The sequence below is a fragment of the Myotis myotis genome, unplaced genomic scaffold (assembly GCF_014108235.1).
Source record: "Myotis myotis isolate mMyoMyo1 unplaced genomic scaffold, mMyoMyo1.p scaffold_m19_p_1, whole genome shotgun sequence".
Taxonomy (NCBI): Eukaryota; Metazoa; Chordata; class Mammalia; order Chiroptera; family Vespertilionidae; genus Myotis; species Myotis myotis.
The window spans coordinates 140,678,998-140,696,364 of NW_023416313.1; the positions used below are offsets into that span (position 1 = coordinate 140,678,998).

Consider the following 17,367-nt stretch of genomic DNA (forward strand, 5'->3'; position numbering starts at 1 on the left):
AGGGCACATGCCCAGGTTGGGGGCTTGATCCCCAGTCGGGGGCTTGTATGAGGCAACCAATCAATGAGTCTCTCTCGTCATTGATGTTTCTGTCTCTCTCCCCCTCCCTTCCTCTCTGAAATAAATAAAAATATATTTATTTAAAAAAACAAACACAAGAAGATACCACCTCACACCCCCTTGAATAGCTATCATAAAAAAGACAGAAAATAAGTGCTGGCCAGGATGTGGAGATACTAGAACCCCATATAGTGCTGGTGGGGATGTAAATGTTACAGCTACTTTGGGAAACAATTTGGCAGTTTGTTAAAAAGTTAAACACAGCCCTAGCCGGTTTGGCTCAGTGGATAGAGCGTTGGCCTGGGGACTGAAGGGTCCCAGGTTCGATTCCGGTCAAGGGAATGTACCTTGGTTGCAGGCACATCTCCAGTAGGGGGTGTGCGGGAGGCAGCTGATCAATGTTTCTCTCTCATTGATGTTTCTAACTCTCTATCCCTCTCCCTTCCTCTCTGTAAAAAATCAATAAAATATATTTTTTAAAAAAAGTTAAACACATATTTACCATATTATCCAGCAATTCAAAGTATATACTCGAGAATTGAAAACGTATGTGCACAAAAAAGACTTGTACATGAATGTTCATAGAATCATTATTCACAATAACCCCAAAGTGGAAACAAGCCAAATGTCCATCAGCTATTGAAGAGATAAACAAAATATGGTAAATCTACATACAATAGAAAACAATTTATCAACAAAAGGGAACAAAATACTGCTACAAAAAAATGATGAATCTTGAAAACACTGTTAAGTGAAAGAAGCCAGTTGCACAATTCTACTATTGTATAATTCCATTGATATGAAATATCCAGAAATGGCAAACTTATAGGTAGAAACTGTATTTGTGGTCACCTAAGGCCAGGAAAGAGAGGTTTGGGGCAAAATAGGGATAGGATTCTTTTTGGAATGATATAAATGTTTTAACAACTGATTGTGGTAATCTTTGTACAATTTCGTGAATTTACTAAAAATCATTATACATGTACATTACACAGAGTTCAGAGTTACCACGAAATAAGTGGAAAAGAAAGAAATTATACCAAAATGCATTTTGCTTAAATCTAGATGGTAGGATTAGGGGCAATTTTTATTCTCAGTCCTTACTTTATTTCCCAAATTTTAAGAGATATGTTACTTTTTATAAGTCACACAAAGTTTGTTTAAAAGTTGAGTTGCATTATATAATTTTGCGAAATTATCCAACTGAAAATGTTTATTCTGAATAAAGAAGCTATTGTTTCACTTACTTTGGCATTTCTAAATGCTACATTTCTTTAAAATATGTAGTGTTTTTCAAAATGGATGTGCTGAGGGCATCTAATTAGTATGGCCTAAACAAAGGAACTGTGAAAATAGCAACTGCTCAGTTCTATTTGCCACACCAAATCCATTCATTCCATAGGCCTTGGGTTTAGCTGTTCCTGGATTTCTCCATACTTAAATAAGAGGAAATCACACTGATCAGTAGCAGATTTCCATCTAAGTGGAAGCATTTTCCTCAGAGTTTGTAATATGCTGTATTTTCTTTTAGTAGACCCTAAAACAGTTTGTTTCTTTGCTTCAAAATTTATTAGAATTCTACAATGATTCCGTTTTCTCATCTGAATGGAATGACAGCTGCCTCTGACTTACAGTGAGGACGAAATGAGATAAAAGTCATGTAAAGTACTCCACAGAGTCCCCTTTTCTTCCTCATCCTCCCCAGCATATGCCAGATATTCTTCCGGACAGACTCTTCCCTATTTCAGTTCCACTAAAATTGGACAAGAAACCTGCCACCTACTCTGTCTTTCTTTTTTTTTTTTCTTTTTCCCCATCTATTCTCCTGCCCCTTGTTCCTCCATTTGGCTTTCTAAACCTCTTTTATGATTCAGCATTCACTTTAGTAGCTTCCTCTGAGATTTTTACTTTTGTTAAATTTCTGGGTCACTCAAGAAATATTTTTAAAAATATTTTTATTGATTTCAGAGAGGAAGGGAGAGCTAGAAACATCAATGATAAGAGATAATCATTGATCGGCTGCCTCCTGCACACCCCGCACTGGGGATCGAGCCCACAACCCGAGCATGTGCCCTTGACTGAAATCGAACCCAGGACCGGCTAGGGCAAGAAATATTTCAACAACATTTTGGCCCTGGCCAGGGAGCACCATGGTTAGAGCATTGTCCCAATACACCAAAGTTGTGGGTTTAATCCCTGGTCAGGGCACATACAAGAATCAAACAATGAATGCATATATAAATGGAACAACAAATTGATGTTTTCCTCCTCCTCCTCCTCCTCCTCCTCCTCCTCCTCCTTCTTCTTCTCCTTCTTCTTCTTCTTCTCTCTCTCTCTCTCTCTCTCTCTCTCTCTCTCTCTCTCTCTCTCTCAAAAAAATAATTCCTGTCCGGTGGGGCTCAGTTGGTTGGAGAATCTCTCATACACCAAAAGGTGGTGGGTTCCATACCCAGATTGCCGGTTGGATCCCAGGTCCAGGCATGTGCAGGAGGCAACTGATCAATGTTTCTCTCTCACATCAATGTTCTCCCTCTCTCTTGAAAAAAAAAAAAGGTGCATTGTTTAATTAAAAGAAAAAAGAAGTATTTCAACAACATTTGATTAATTTGGCATTAAACACATTTATATATATGCTGGTTTTTTTTTTTTAAACTCAAATAGTTTTTAAATAGCTAAAACACTTTAAAAAGTTAAATTCGCTGAAACCGGTTTGGCTCAGTGGATAGAGCGTCAGCCTGCGGACTGAAAGGTCCCAGGTTCGATTCCGGTCAAGGGCATGTACCTGGGTTGCGGGCACATCCCCAGTGGGAGTTGTGCACGAGGCAGCTGATCCATGTTTCTCTCTCATCAATTTTTCTAACTCTCTATCTCTCTCCCTTCCTCTCTGTAAAAAATCAATAAAATATATTAAAAAATTAAAAAAAATAAAATAAAAAGTTAAATTCCAATCAAATCCTAAAGCTACTGGTTATGAAGAAAAATTAGAAAAACACTTTGAGAATAAGCCTTAACAGTCTGGTCTACCATTTTTCTAACAGTGTATCTGAAAAATTTCTAAAGCTTCATGTATCTCTCAGATCTTGATCTAAAGCCATTTTGGTAAATTTATTTAAAAGTCTCATTAAATTCTGGTTCATAACACAGTAAGTCCAAATAAGTATGGTTATTTGTAACCTTAAACATAAAAAAAAAAGCAGAGATAAGCTGGAAGTTTTACTGAAAAGGGTAGATATTATATTTTTGGAGATGTTCAAATTATCAGCCTTTCTATCCTAATTTGGGGAGGGGAATGGAACAATTTGTAAGGTCTTTATAGCAACATGATTAAGGCAGGGGAAAAATATTTCAAAAACTGAGGATGAGGTGCTCTCCCTCCAGGGAGCATGCCCGTGTCATTCCCTCCCCCACCCCTCCCCCCACCCCCGACAGACACATATCCCATAACCTCTAAGGGACCCCATGAGACTTATAACCAGGGGAGCAATGGGCAGCAGCTCCTCCAGGCTAATGCCCTGAACCTGCCCCCAAGGCCCCCTTTTCTCTGGCTTTCCCAGTGAGCCAAGGCAGCCCAGCCTAGGCTCTCCTGTTGCTTCTTCTATGCTAAGCCGTTCCTTGTTTCACTATGCTAAGTATATTTTTGTGCAGTCAATAAATTCTTGTCTGCTTTTCTACAAAACAAAACCGAGGATGAGCAATTTATATACTATAAATAGACCATGACATTGTCTATTTGAAAGTACTTGTTTTATTTTTATTCATTAGCCATCTGTGTGTGTGTGCGGAGTGGGGGATGGAGGGGTTGAGAATAGACTGTCCACCAGTCATTTTCCAGAGAGCTATCCACTATCAGATCAGTTGGTGGAGGGATATAAACTGCTAATGGCTGGCACTCAAACGAGCCTGTTGTTATCTCACCTTCCATTTTTTTTTTTAATATCTTTTTATTGATTTCAGAGAGGAAGGGAGGGGGAGAGAGAGATAGAAACATCAGTGATGAGAGAGAACCATGCTGCTTCCTACACGCCCCCCACTGGGGATCGAGCCCGCAACCGGGGCATGTGCCCTTGACCGGGAATCGAACCGTGACCTCCTGGCTCATAGGTTGACACTCAACCAGGCCAGGATCCTTCCACTCTTTTGAGAAAAGAGAATCTGCTTTTAGACTAGTAACTGGATTTAACCTTCCCATTACTACACACGATGGAGATACAGTGGGGCCTTGACTTACGAGTTTAATTAGCTCCGTGACGGAGCTCGTAACTCAAATTACTCGTATGGCAATCTTAAAGTGAATGAGTGAGACACGTGATGCTGGCTGATGCTGTGGCGTTCACTGTGACGTTTGCTACGCCAACTAGCAGTGGGGTATCTGAAGCTGGCTCGTAACTCGAATTTTAGATCGCAACTCAAAGCAAAAAATCGCCGAGAGACGGCTCGTATCTCGAAAAACTCGTTAGTCGGGACACTCGTAAGTCAAGGCCCCACTGTACTATGTATCTTTCAAAATCAAAATAAAATTTTTCTTCTAAAATTATATTTTATTTATTTATCAATCCTTACCTGAGGACATGCTTAAAGAGAGGAAGGGATGGGGTGCGCAGGAAGGAGGGAGAGAGAGAGAGAGAGAGAGAGAGAGAGAGAGAGAGAGCGCGCAATGTAAGAGAGAAACATCGATCGATTGCCTTCTATACACACCCAGACAGAAATCGAACCCAAAATCCAGATATGTGCCCTGCCCAGGAATTGCACCGGCAACCTTTCAATGCACCGATGATGCTCCAATCAACCGAGTCACTTGGGCTAGGCTCTTTTATTTGGTTGCAGTAGCAGGTAATTTATTTTGAAATTTAAAATAGGGAACTAAATTTTTACTTCGACATAACGTTGGCATGGGTTAGAAACAGCGCTGTGTGGGTAGTTTTATATTAAACTGTTCGGTTAAAATTAGCCATACAAATTAAATATTTGTGCTTAATGACTAAAAACCTTCACTGAATTTTTGATTAAAATGACACACAATATCTTAGTTTTAAAGAAGCAACAGGGAACAGAAATTTAGAAATCTGGCTGGGATCCTCCAAGATTTGATACTATGATGTTACAATGCGTCAATAAGGAGGGATTCCAGAAAACAACTAGGATTACTATGTAATACTTCCCATTCTATAAAATGGTGAATCAAGTTTCATCCTCAAATTAGAAAAATACTTCAAACCAGAGGTTCTGCATTCTGATAAATTTAACTTCTATATTTCTTAACTTAGATTCTGTTTATTCTTTTTGGACATCTGATTTCCCCTAAAAACTGGTAAAGACATACAAAGATAAATTCTTCTTATACATTATCCCTCTTCTGAAGAGTAGTGAGTAATCCAGTAGCATTGCATTAGGATTGTTATAGAGTCAAGTACAATGTTACAGGTTTTAAATTCAAATCAAACTAATTTAGAATTCTAAGTAATTTAGAATTAAAATTTGATATGCTGATGGCTCCTATAGGTAAAACAAAGAAGAAACAAACTTCATTGGGATGCAGAGGAATCTCACTTTACACAAAATATATCTCTGAGAAGTTGACTATAAATTAAAGTGCAACACTCAAATTACAGAAATTGTTTCAATAAAATAATCACTTCATAACTTATCTGCAATTAATAATTTGTTTCAACATTATAAAGTCTTTTACCCTAATGTTCACATTACCTGGGGGGGAAAATTAGTTACCATGTGATCCCCCCCCCCCAAAAAAAAATACATGAAAACAACACTATGAAACCAGAGCTATGTATTAAAGGTATTATTTAAGATATTCCTAATTAAAATGTGTTCTGAGTTAAAAATCAAGCACTATTAAAAGCTATAGTAATATTTTTGGAGCCTGAAGATATCTCTTAGACAATTATGGCTGCAATAAAAAATTCTCTTTGCAGATCATCACTCTAAAAGAAGCAATGAAACATAAAAATTACTGTATTAAACCTCAATTTGGGAATGAGTTTACTAACCCAACAGGATATATCGTTTTTGTTAGTGACATGGCCACAACTAACTCTAATTCAATTGAGTAATTAATGCTCGCAGTGTCTGATGGTGGCATGAAAGACCTTCAGTGCTACAACCTGAAAGGCATTATTCATTCTGTAATATGTTTGGGGATATCACCCAATAAACCAACTCATGAAGAGAGATAAGAACAGTAGAAAACACTTACATGGTGCTTACTAAATAGCCAGGCGCTATTCATTTAATCCTCAGAATAGCTCTACTAGTTAGAGATTGTTTTTACTTCCACTTAAGTACAGATGTGAAACTGAGTCACTTGCCAAAGGTCACTCAGAAAGCGTGGAGGAAGGACCCAGCTCCTGCTGGCCGGGCTCAGGCCTTGGTGCGCTGACCACTGCTCTTTATCACTAGGTTTGCTTCAAGACCCCAGTGAATGATGTAATGATGTGGACACACAATTTCACTGCCCATTCACTACTGTAAACCTAGCCCTGAACCTCTATACAAAAGCATTTCCTGCTAATATGGATACTTTGGCAGTTTCAACCTTGACTCCGGAGCATATGACAAAAGGTGCAATTCTAACAGACCATTTAATTTTAGTTGACCTCAACATGGAGCCTATAATGCCTCAGAAGTGGCTCAATCAGATGTGAACATTCAGAACAGTAAAGCCGTACTACTACATTTACCACAGTGGGTTTAACATTTGTGATTAGACCTAAACTTCAAAATTCTTATGTGTGATTTGCTCTTCAGTGAGTTCAACTACTCTCCCTTTCTAGTTCCAATAAATAAAACATACCTGGCGAATGCTGTCCACGGCAAGTTTCAGACGCCTATCTGAATTCAGTATCTTTCTCGTTCAGATCCGATGTCAGGGTAAATGCAGAGCCTTTCAGGTGGCCTGTTTGGCTGCCCTTTGCTAGGAGCCTTTTTGCTTTTCTCAGTTTCATGATAAAGTGTAGCAACATGTTACAGCTTCCATTGAAATTGTCAAGGGGAGATTCGAGAGCCTGCCCGTCTGTTGCTCAGAGGACATTCATTCTTAAATTTACACTCATTTATGTCACACAATATTTGAATAATGTCACAATTATTTAGTAGTGGTCAACTAAAAATATTTCAGCTGCAGGGCTATAGTAAAAGATTAAATACCAGGCGATTTAAACTCTGAAATGCTGAGAGTGCAGAGAGGCAGCAGCATAGTTTCGTGATCTCCCAGAATCCCCACACAGAAAATGGTGGGAATAGCTAGGACAGAAAAAAAAATTCTACAGGCAGCACCTTTACCAAAAAAAACTAGGTGAAAAACATCCCCTGGAACTTTAGAACGGAGTTTTTCAGGCAGGTGTGCTATAAGAACTTTTAAAACATGCTGTATCAGACTATTTAGTCAGGGGCAGTGACCTCTTATCCCTTATGGTCAAATAGAAATATGATAATAGCTGCCGGTGAGAACAAATCAAAATTTTATCTACTTTATTTTTTTTTTGGTCAGATTGGCAAATTGCTGCAGAATTTCAGTAATTAGTTTGTGTGTCATGAGAAAAAAGAGGGTGAAGGTTGCTGCTCTAGAACAGGAATGGGTAGGATCAAACTACCCTGAGCAACAAGAAGTGGGTGCCCACAGCTGTGCTGACAGAGCCAAATTTAGAAAAAGTGAATTGTAAGGGTCAAAAGAGCCAAGGAGCCCGGAAATCACCAAGTCATCATCCAAAGAAAGCTCTCCACCCTTGACGTGAGAACCCCAGGAGTGAATCTAAGAGCCACAGTGGGAACAGAGGAGGCCTGGCAGGGTCCCTTTTGCCAATGAGTCCAATCCCCAACCTTGAAGACCTGGAAACACCCAGCAGAACCTCTTTTCTGGAAGGACAGACCCCGAGTGGAGAGAAAATGTTGAGGGTAGAACACAATGTATGCGTTAAAACACAGCTAGCTAGCAGCTATGGCTGATGATAGCTGGAACAGGGTTAGGGTGATCAAACAGTACTGAAATCAGGACAACTAGACATTATGTGCCGCTTGGTATGATACATTACAAAGTATACTGCATCCCCAATGGAGAAGTATTCTTGCCATGAAGCTGAAAAGGTGAATCAAACCTAGCCTCTACACCTAACTTCTAGTTTACAGAAAATATGGAGGGGAAAGGAATATGCTAAACAATACCAAAAAAATTGCAATCACCAAATGTGGGAAATTCTACAGGATAAATTAACTGTGGAGCATGAGGAGAAGGAAAATAAAAAAATAAAGTCATATCAGCTAAATAAAATATATAGATTTTGGGAGCGAGGGGATTCTGATTTGAAATCACCAACTTTTTAAAAAAAAACACTTTTTTTAGATAATTGAAGGCAACTGAATATGGACCAGGCATTAGACTGTATAAAGGAATTATTAATTTTGTAGGTGTGATCGTGGTATTGTGGTATGTTTTTTTAAAAAAGGTCCTAATCTGTTGAAGATACTTAGAGAAGCATGTACCCGTATATTATATGATGCTTGGGATTTACTTTGAGACATTCCTGGGGCCTGCCGAGGGAGCATGAGGCCATGAATTCTGTTTCAAGGTATCTATGAGCTAGTTGAGTTGAAAATTTATGGACAAGAAATTATCACTGAAATTAAATGGTGGCAAACATGTCCAAGGAATACTGTGAGGATTTTAACCCTTTTTGAATCTTGTGATAAACGAATGTGTGATAATGGCAAATAGTGGTAAAACAGAATATTGAAATGGTGGTAATACAAAGAAATAGTATCATCATATTAGAAGCTTTGGAATGAGTATAAACAAAGAATGTGTTCAAAGAGAAATCAATTGCTTCCACATGTCTCCTCTCTCCAAAGGGCCCGTTGTGCTATGATGTAAAAATGGGCCCCATGCAGTTTCATATCAAACTTTTGTTAAATACACTTGTGTCAGTCAAAAAAATCCTCAGACAGAAAGAACAGGATAGATGAAAGAAGAGCAAATCTTGATAACTGTTGATAATGTACACCTTTTTGTTTCTGCAAGACTAAATAATTTCAAAATATAAAGTTTTAAAAAGTCTATGCACAATTTAAAATATCAGATCACTATATTAAAAGCTATATGGTGTGGTTCGTGGTGGAGCATCAACCCAAGAACCAAGAAGTCACGATTTGATTTCCGGTCAGGCCACATGCCCGGTGGTGTTGCAGGTTCAATCCCAGTAGGGGATGTATAGGAGGCAGCCAATCAATGATTCTTTTTCATCATTAATGTTTCTATTTCTCTCTCCCTCTACCTTCCTCTCTCTGAAATCAATTAAAAATAAATAAATAAAACAAGGAGGAAAGGGCAATAAGAGTTATTTTAAAATGCTCATAAAAATTCTTCAATCTTTGTGTGTGTCATGTACTTTAGGTTAGTCTGTAACAAAAAGACAAAACTAAAGGTTACCGTTGTTTAAAAAGATCTATAATAATAAAAGCATAATACGCTAATTAGACAGGACAGCCGAACAACCTTCTGGACAACCTCCTGGATGAAGCCGCGGCGGGTGGGGGCTGAGGCAGAGGTGGTTAGGGGTGATCAAGCAGGCAGGCGAGCAGTTAGGGGCAATCGGGCAGGCAGGCAGAGTGGTTAGGAGCGATCAGGCAGGCAGGTGAGCAGTTAGGAGTGATCAGGCAGGCAGGCAGGGTGGTTAGGGGCAATGAGGCAGGTAGGCGAGTGGTTAGGGGTGATGAGGTAGGCAGGTGAATGGTTAGGGGCGATGAGGCAGGCAGGCAGGCAGAGTGGTTAGGGGTAATCAGGCAGGCAGGCAAGCGGTTAAGAGCCAGCAGTTCCTGATTGCAAAAGGGATGTCTGACTGGGGTTTAGGCCCGATTCCGCTTGATGTCCGACTGACAGCTTAGGCTCGCATCAGTCAGACATTCTTAGCGCTGCTGCGGAGGCGGGCCACTGTGCTTGCCAGCCATCAGCCCGGCTTGTGGCTGAGCTGTGCTCCCCCTGTGGGAGCACACTGACCACCAGGTGGCAGCTCTTGCATTGAGCATCTGCCCCCTGGTGGTCAGTGTGCGTCACAGCGACGGTCGTTCCGACGTTCGATTTGCATATTACCCTTTTATTATACAGGACTAGGGGCCCGGTGCACGAAATTTGTGCACTGGGTGTGGGGGGGGGGGGGAGAGTGTCCCTCAGCCCAGCCTGCCCCCTCAGGCATTGACCCCCATCACCCTCCGATCGCCTGATCGGCCCCTTGCCCAGGCCTGACGCCTCCGCCAGAGGTGTCAGGCTTGGACAGGGGACCCCCATCTCCCCCCGATCACTGGCTCTGGCCCCCGCCCAGGCCTGAGGCCTCTGGCCCAGGAATCATGCCTGGGCAGGGGACCCCCATCTCCCTCTGATCGCTTGCTCCACCCCCCGCCCAAGCCTGACGCCTCTGACCCAGGCTTCAGGCCTGGGCAAGGGGACCATCATATCCCCCCAATCCCCGGCTCCGCCCCCACCCAGGCCTGATGCCTCGGTCAGAGGAGTTGACCCTCATCACCTTCCGATCACCAATCACCGGATCGGCCCCTTGACCAGGCCTGAGGCCTCCGGCAGAGGTGTCACACCTGGGCAGGGGATCCCCAGCTCCCCGCGGTTGCAGGCTCCGCCCCTGCCCAGGCCTAACGCCTCTGGCCTAGGCGTCCGGCCCAGGCAGCGGGGGGCGCCGCGATCGTGGGCTTCGCTTTAGGCCCAGGCAAGGGACCCCTAGCTCCTGGGACTGCCAGCTTCGACCGTGCCAAGCTCCCATCGCTGGCTCTACCCCTACTTCCTGCTATCACTGGCCAGGGCGGCAAAGGCGCCTGATTCTCCGATCATGGCTGGGGGGCAGGGCAAAGGCGGCCCCAGGGCCGCCTTTGCCCTGCCCCCCAGCTCTTAGCTCCCCCCTGGGTTTCCAAACACTGTCAGTGGCAGGGGGCTTCTTCCTGCTTTCCCTTTTGCCTCCCTGAATTGTGCCTACATATGCAAATTAGCCGCCATCTTGTTGGCAGTTAATTTGCATATAGCCCTGATTAGCCAATGAAAACGGTATCGCCATACGCCAATTACCATTTTTCTTTTTTATTAGTGTAGATTATTATATAGGATAAGTTTTTGTGAAATTTTTGCCAAATTTAAAACATTCTCCAAAGAGAAAACTGTAACATTTCCCAGGCAAGGTGAACATGTCTGGTGTCATTACTTTGAAAATTCGCCCTTGATGCTCCAACGGGTCAAACCTAATTTCTAAGATTGTTAAATTATCACCTAGGAAAGTTTTGACCATTTCCCATTGTCACATTTTCCAGTCATTTGATTCTCATGTTTGTAGAAGTAGTTGTTCACTTTTAGCCTATGTCCAGGAGGGACTCAGCTCCAGGCAATTCTTTATTTCCTTCAATTTTGACATCTCTGTGAGTTAGCTGTTATACAATATTATCACAGCCTACAGCTTTCTGACTCATAGTACCCAGGAGACAATTCAGGAATGAACCTGGACTAGAATTTTATATAACATGCTGAGTTTCCTAAAGGTTTTGGTGCCTATTTGTCTATAATTTGTGAAGTCCCTTTTCCTTTTCTTTACCACACAATATATTATTTGAAGAGTTCAAGTGCCCTGCAATGTATTTCTATAATTTTCTTAGCCACAGGAAACTACTGTAATGAGAAGTAGATATCTGATCTTATTTGGCAGGTCAAACCATAGTGCCGGTCAAAGCTGACTCCTCCTTTTCTGTTCCATCTGCATTATACAGTTTGCTTCTTTGGTTTTTGAACACTTGCCATATCTCAGAGATCTTCCTCTGTGCTCTAATATTAATTTTTTCTCTGTATTTATAAATGTAAACACTACGTAATTTCCACAAGTGACTGAATCACCTCAAAACTACCTAAAACGGATGTCAAAAGTACAAATGATGTGATGTATAAATATGTAATCATTATGTTGTACACCTGAAACTAATATAGTGTATGTCAACAATTAAAAATAAATTAAAAAAGACAAAATAAATAAAAGAGCAATATTGAGTCCATTGATAGAATGGTAGGAGGAAGAGAAGGAAAGAGAGACTTTATTTCTTGTTTCCAAATACACATACACACTCATTGATGTAAGAATGGGAACCACTTCCTTTTCTACTAAGGGACTGTGGAAGTGACCCAGAACTCTTATCTCAGCCTTCTCTCCTCCCCATGGAGGTAAGAATACTAGTTACAACTTTTTCAGATGATGCAAAAAGATGACTTAATTGTTTGTGAACCAGTTTGAGCTCTTTGTTAGAAGGATGTCAGGTACACAGTCAGCTGGATATTCAGGTAAGTAATTACAGGGCATCATATAGTTCTCAAAGACAGAGTTAAAACTCTTCGTACCTCAGGCTTTATAATAATTGGGAAGAAGGCATCTGGGTGTTAACTACTCTGAACTTATTTAAAAGTCTGGACTTCCTTAACATACTTTTGCTGACATAATATATATATGATATATAACAAGTACCTTTTTGATCAGATAGAATAAACACACATGTTTCTAAGATTAGCTAATGGAAAAGAAAAAAAGTATGCTGAAATTCTAAACTGATTAAAGATATAAACAGGCATTCGTAAAGATCATCAGTAGTACACTGAAACCAAGAATCAATGGGAGTTGAGGAGGGATGAACAGACTGAAGAAAGGACAGAAATAGGCAGTTTCAAGGAAGAGACGGAAGAGAGGAAATGACTCAGCCGCGTGTAGGCAGGGAGTTCCAGTTAGGTGAGCTGTAGGTGATAATATGCCCGGGAAAGCTCATTACCTACGGAAGACAAGATTCTAGGAGCTCACTGCAGAGTGTCTTCAGGAGTCATACACACAAAGCACAATGTCAATAGTATAAAAAATATTCTGTCAACGGAGAAAACCTTGGTGTCCTTTATGTTCAACATCCAGGACAGTTCTGGTCATTGAACTGTAAGAGATTACTGGTAGTAAAAACTAATAAAAAATGATTGAGGGAGGGGAAAAATAGTCATATTAGTTTAAATTTAAGTTACTCATCAAACAGTTATTAGGGATATCACTTTCCTATACACTGGAGGTACATCTTTGAACAAGAGGGGAATGGGTCCTGCCCCTTTAGGAGACAATCCTGCAGATAAATGACTATGATGTGGGAAAAACATGGCCAAAGCTTGCACTGACATCATTAAAAACACTAGAGGCCCAGTGCACGGGTAAGGTCCCTCAGCCTGGCTGGCAATCGGAGCCATTGCCGGGGCGACGGACCGCGGAACGTTGGCTGGCTGCAGGAGGTTGGCTGTGGGAGTGCACAGACCACCAGAGGGCAGCCCCTGTATTGAGCATCTGCCCCGCTGTGACCAGTGCGCATCATAGCGATTGTCGGAATGGTTGTTTAGGCTTTTATATATATATATACTAGAGGCCCAGTGCCCATGAAATCGTGCGCGAGTAGCTCGTTTCCGCTCACTTCAGCTGGCCGCCCCACCTATTGCCACTTGCGCCTCGCCCTCCACCACTCGTAGCTCTCTGCTGCTAGTAGCTCGTGTCCCGCCCCACCTGCCGCGAGAGCCACTGCTCATTTGATCATGAGGCCATTACGGTGTCACAACCACAGGCCTTTTATGATATATTTAATGGTGGGGGATTGAACAAAAAAGAAAAGAAAGAGAATTCATGGACAAAGACAAGTGTGGTGATTGCGTGGGGATGAGGCGGGTGGATGTGGAAGAGGGCACAGAGCGGATAAATGGTGATAGGAAAAATAAATATAAAACTATAAAGTGAATATAGCCCTGGCCAGTTGCTCAGTGATTAGAGCATGGGCTTCTGGCCAAGGGCCAGTACCTCGGTTGCAGGTTTCCCAGACCCAATAGGGGCAAGTGCGGGAGGCAACCAATGGATGTGTCTCTCTCACATCGATGTTTCTTGCTCTCTCCCCCTCCTCCCTTCCTTCCACCTCTCTAGAAATCAAAGGAAAAAATATCATTGGGTAAGGATTAAAAAAATAATAATAAAGTGAATGTAGGATGGTTAATAGAAATTCTTCAAATAGGGAGCACAGTAGAAATTTTAAAAGAGAGAGTTTTAAGACACATCTGGACAGATATTGAGAAAGGCAGGGTGGTTGGTGCTTGCCTAAAACTAGAATGGAACGTATGTGAGGGAAGAGATTATGTCCGCTTGGTTCACAATGGATCATCAGGGACTGGCAGAGTATCTGAAAAATAGTAGCCAATCAAGAACTTAACAAATTAATGAGTAAAGCAAAGATTTGCACTACCTGTTATGTGCAGGTGCTAGTGTGTCACTGATCAGTATATAGACAATTTAAATCCTATATAATAAAGGGGTATTATGCAAATTGACCGTAACACCCTCACACACATGGCCGGCAGGGGAGGGCAGTTAAGGGCAACCAGGCCGGCAGGGGAGGGCAGTTGTAGGCACAAGATGGCCAGCAGGAGAGGGCAGTTAGGGGCAACCAGGCCTGCAGGGGAGGGCAGTTGGGAGGGGACCAGGCCTGCAGGGGAGGGCAGTTGGGGAGACCCAGGCCTGCAGGGGAGGGCAGCTGGGGAGACCCAGGCCTGCAGGGGAGGGCAGTTGGGAAGACCCAGGCCTGCAGGGGAGGGCAGTTGGAGTGACCGGGCTGGCAGGGGAGGGCAGTTGGGGGCGACTGGGCCGGCAGGGGAGCGGTAAGGCGTCGATCAGGCTGGCAGGCAGAAGCGGTTAGGGGCAATCAGGCAGGCAGGCAGGCGAGCGGTTGGGAGCCAGCAGTCCTGGATTGTGAGAGGGATGTTAGGTCCCTGTGGGATTGGGCCTAAACTGGCAGTTGGACATCCCTTGAGGGGTCCCAGATTGGAGAGGGAGCAGGCTGGGCTGAGGGATCATCCCCCCAACACCACCACCAGTGCACGAATTTCATGCACCAGGCCTCTAGTATTGTAACAGGAGAAAAGCATGAGAGAGTATTAGGATGGGGTCTCTAAATAATTCAGAGATTTGGAAAGCTTCTTGGAGGAATTAATACCTGGGCTGAGTTTTGAGGGAAGAAGTAAGGAAAGGCACTGGGCACAGCATGTATTAAATTCCGTTGAAATGAAACATCTTTATGCATTTGAGGAACCCAAAACAATGCAGTTTGGCTGGAGAGAATAGGGTGCCATAATGGTGTGATGTTAGATTTGGTGACAGGAGCCTCTAGAATTTGAAGAACCTTTATATGCTATGCTAAAATTTGGGTTTTATTCTAAATTTGGTGATCACTAAAAGATTTTAAATAGAGAATGACATGATCAGATCTGCCTTTTGAAGTTCGCTCAAGTATCAGTGGTAGTGGGAAGTGAGGGAAGAATAGAGGTGGGGAGGTTTACACTGAGACATGAAGATAATGGAATAGATATGAAAGATGTTACTGTGGAAGAGATGGGATGTGGGGGCTGAGTGAAAGAAAGGTATTAGAATGATTGCCAGGCCTCAGGTTGGGACGTAGTGCACTTAATGAAATAGATAATACCAGAGGAGCAGAGTTTTTTGGTTTTCTGAAAGTGAACGGGGAGGAAAATAACAATTATAAACCCAGTCTTTACTTGAGCTTGAGGTACCAGTGGGAAGTATAACTGTGCAAGTTCTGCATCTTTTGATGCCAACATCATGGAGGTCAACCACACGCTCTCACAAATGTTTCTTGTGGTATACAGGTCTTGAAGCAGCATGGGATTCCGGAACTTTTATGTGCTATGAGGCCCTTTAAAAAGAAATGGAGGGTGGGGCGGGGGGCCTCATGAGCAGGTTGAATGTTAGTCACTATAAAATGGAGAAATAATCCTTAATGCTGTAACCTAAGACCTCATTTCATATATAAAAAAATGGCAGCATGAGCAACAAGTTCAGTCTGCTTTCCATTAAACTATAATAACAGAATAGATATGATAGAATAAGATGTACTACTTTATCTCTTTGAAATTATACCCTAAGTGTGAGCATTTGAGGTCTTGCTCCCCAGCATATGTTGTCAGCTTGGCTCAAAAAACTCTTATAAAAAAAGAAAGAGAGAAGAAAGAAAGAAAGAAAGAAAGGAAGAAAGAAAGAAAGAGAAATTATGCTCTGAGTGATCCTATATATTCCATTGTGAAAATTTTCTTTGTAGAAGAAAAAAATTGCCATCAATTTTATATGCAATTTTCCTGCATAATTACTAAACCTCCTTTCCTTATTATGCTAAGTATTATTTTTGTCCTATTTTTCAACTAGATGGTTATTAGCTATATTAACTTAGAAACTTCCAGTTCAGTAAACATGTTTCCTGGCAACCTCATCACATAAGAATACACACTACGGTTCTTAAAAGGTTTGCCTTGCCTCTTACGTGTATATTACACTCGCTCAAACAACATTTAATGACCCAAGAAAGCATCTTTAGCCATACATCTAGGATTCACGGTGCATTCATTTTTTATTTCCATCAAAAGATTCTGGTAGGAATGAAATACTTGTAAACTCATTCACTTCTAAAACAACAAATTGTTAGTCCGGTCTCCTTCAAAGTTACCTTTCTCCCTCTATCCACCAGCTAAAGACCTACCAGTGGTTCTCAACCTTCCTCATGCCGCGACCTTTTAATACAGTTCCTCATGTTGTGGTGACCCCCAACTTGTTACAAACTGAACATAATTAAAGCATAGTGATTAATCACAAAAACAATATGTAATTATATATGTGTTTTCCGATAGTCTTAGGCGACCCCTGTGAAAGGGTCGTTCGACTACCAAAGGGGTCGCGACCCACAGGTTGAGGACCGCTGAACACTGATTCATTACCTCCCCATCTCTCACGAAAAAAAATAAAGAGTCGCTCCTGCTCCATTCCCCCAAACCCCAAACCGAACCCATCCTGGAATAAGGAAGAGGGAAGCAAAGTGGAACCAGCTACGACGGGCGCCCGCGAGCACAGACTCGGGACCTAAGCCGGGCTCGGAGCGCTGACCGGGAATCCCCGCAAGGACCTGGGCTGTTTGCCAGAGAAAGACCGTCCCCACAGCCCCGGGACCGACCGGCGCTAGAACCCGAGCCGAGCGAGTGACAGGCCGAGGCCCGCCGCGCGGGGAGGGCCGCCCGAAGCACGCCAAGAATGCGAAAGAAACGCCCGGAATCCGACCGCGGCCGCCGGGCGACCCGCAAGGTGAAACGGATCCCAGGCAGGCTCGTCGCGGAGGCCCTCGCTGGAGAGCGGCGCCCGGGCCTGGCCGAGCGAGGGAAACACCGCTGGGAAGCCGGGGACCGGCTCGTTCACGAGTCGGAGC

The 17,367-nt window shown here is 42.6% G+C and overlaps 1 protein-coding gene and 1 pseudogene across 6 annotated transcripts in view; one reads left to right on the top strand and one right to left on the bottom strand.

The window, feature by feature from the left end:
- Positions 1 to 17,367, bottom strand: part of AP4S1 (adaptor related protein complex 4 subunit sigma 1) — a 63,297-nt gene that overhangs the window by 44,495 nt on the left and 1,435 nt on the right. The window lies entirely within an intron of this gene.
- Positions 8,670 to 8,856, top strand: LOC118678355 (annotated as a pseudogene).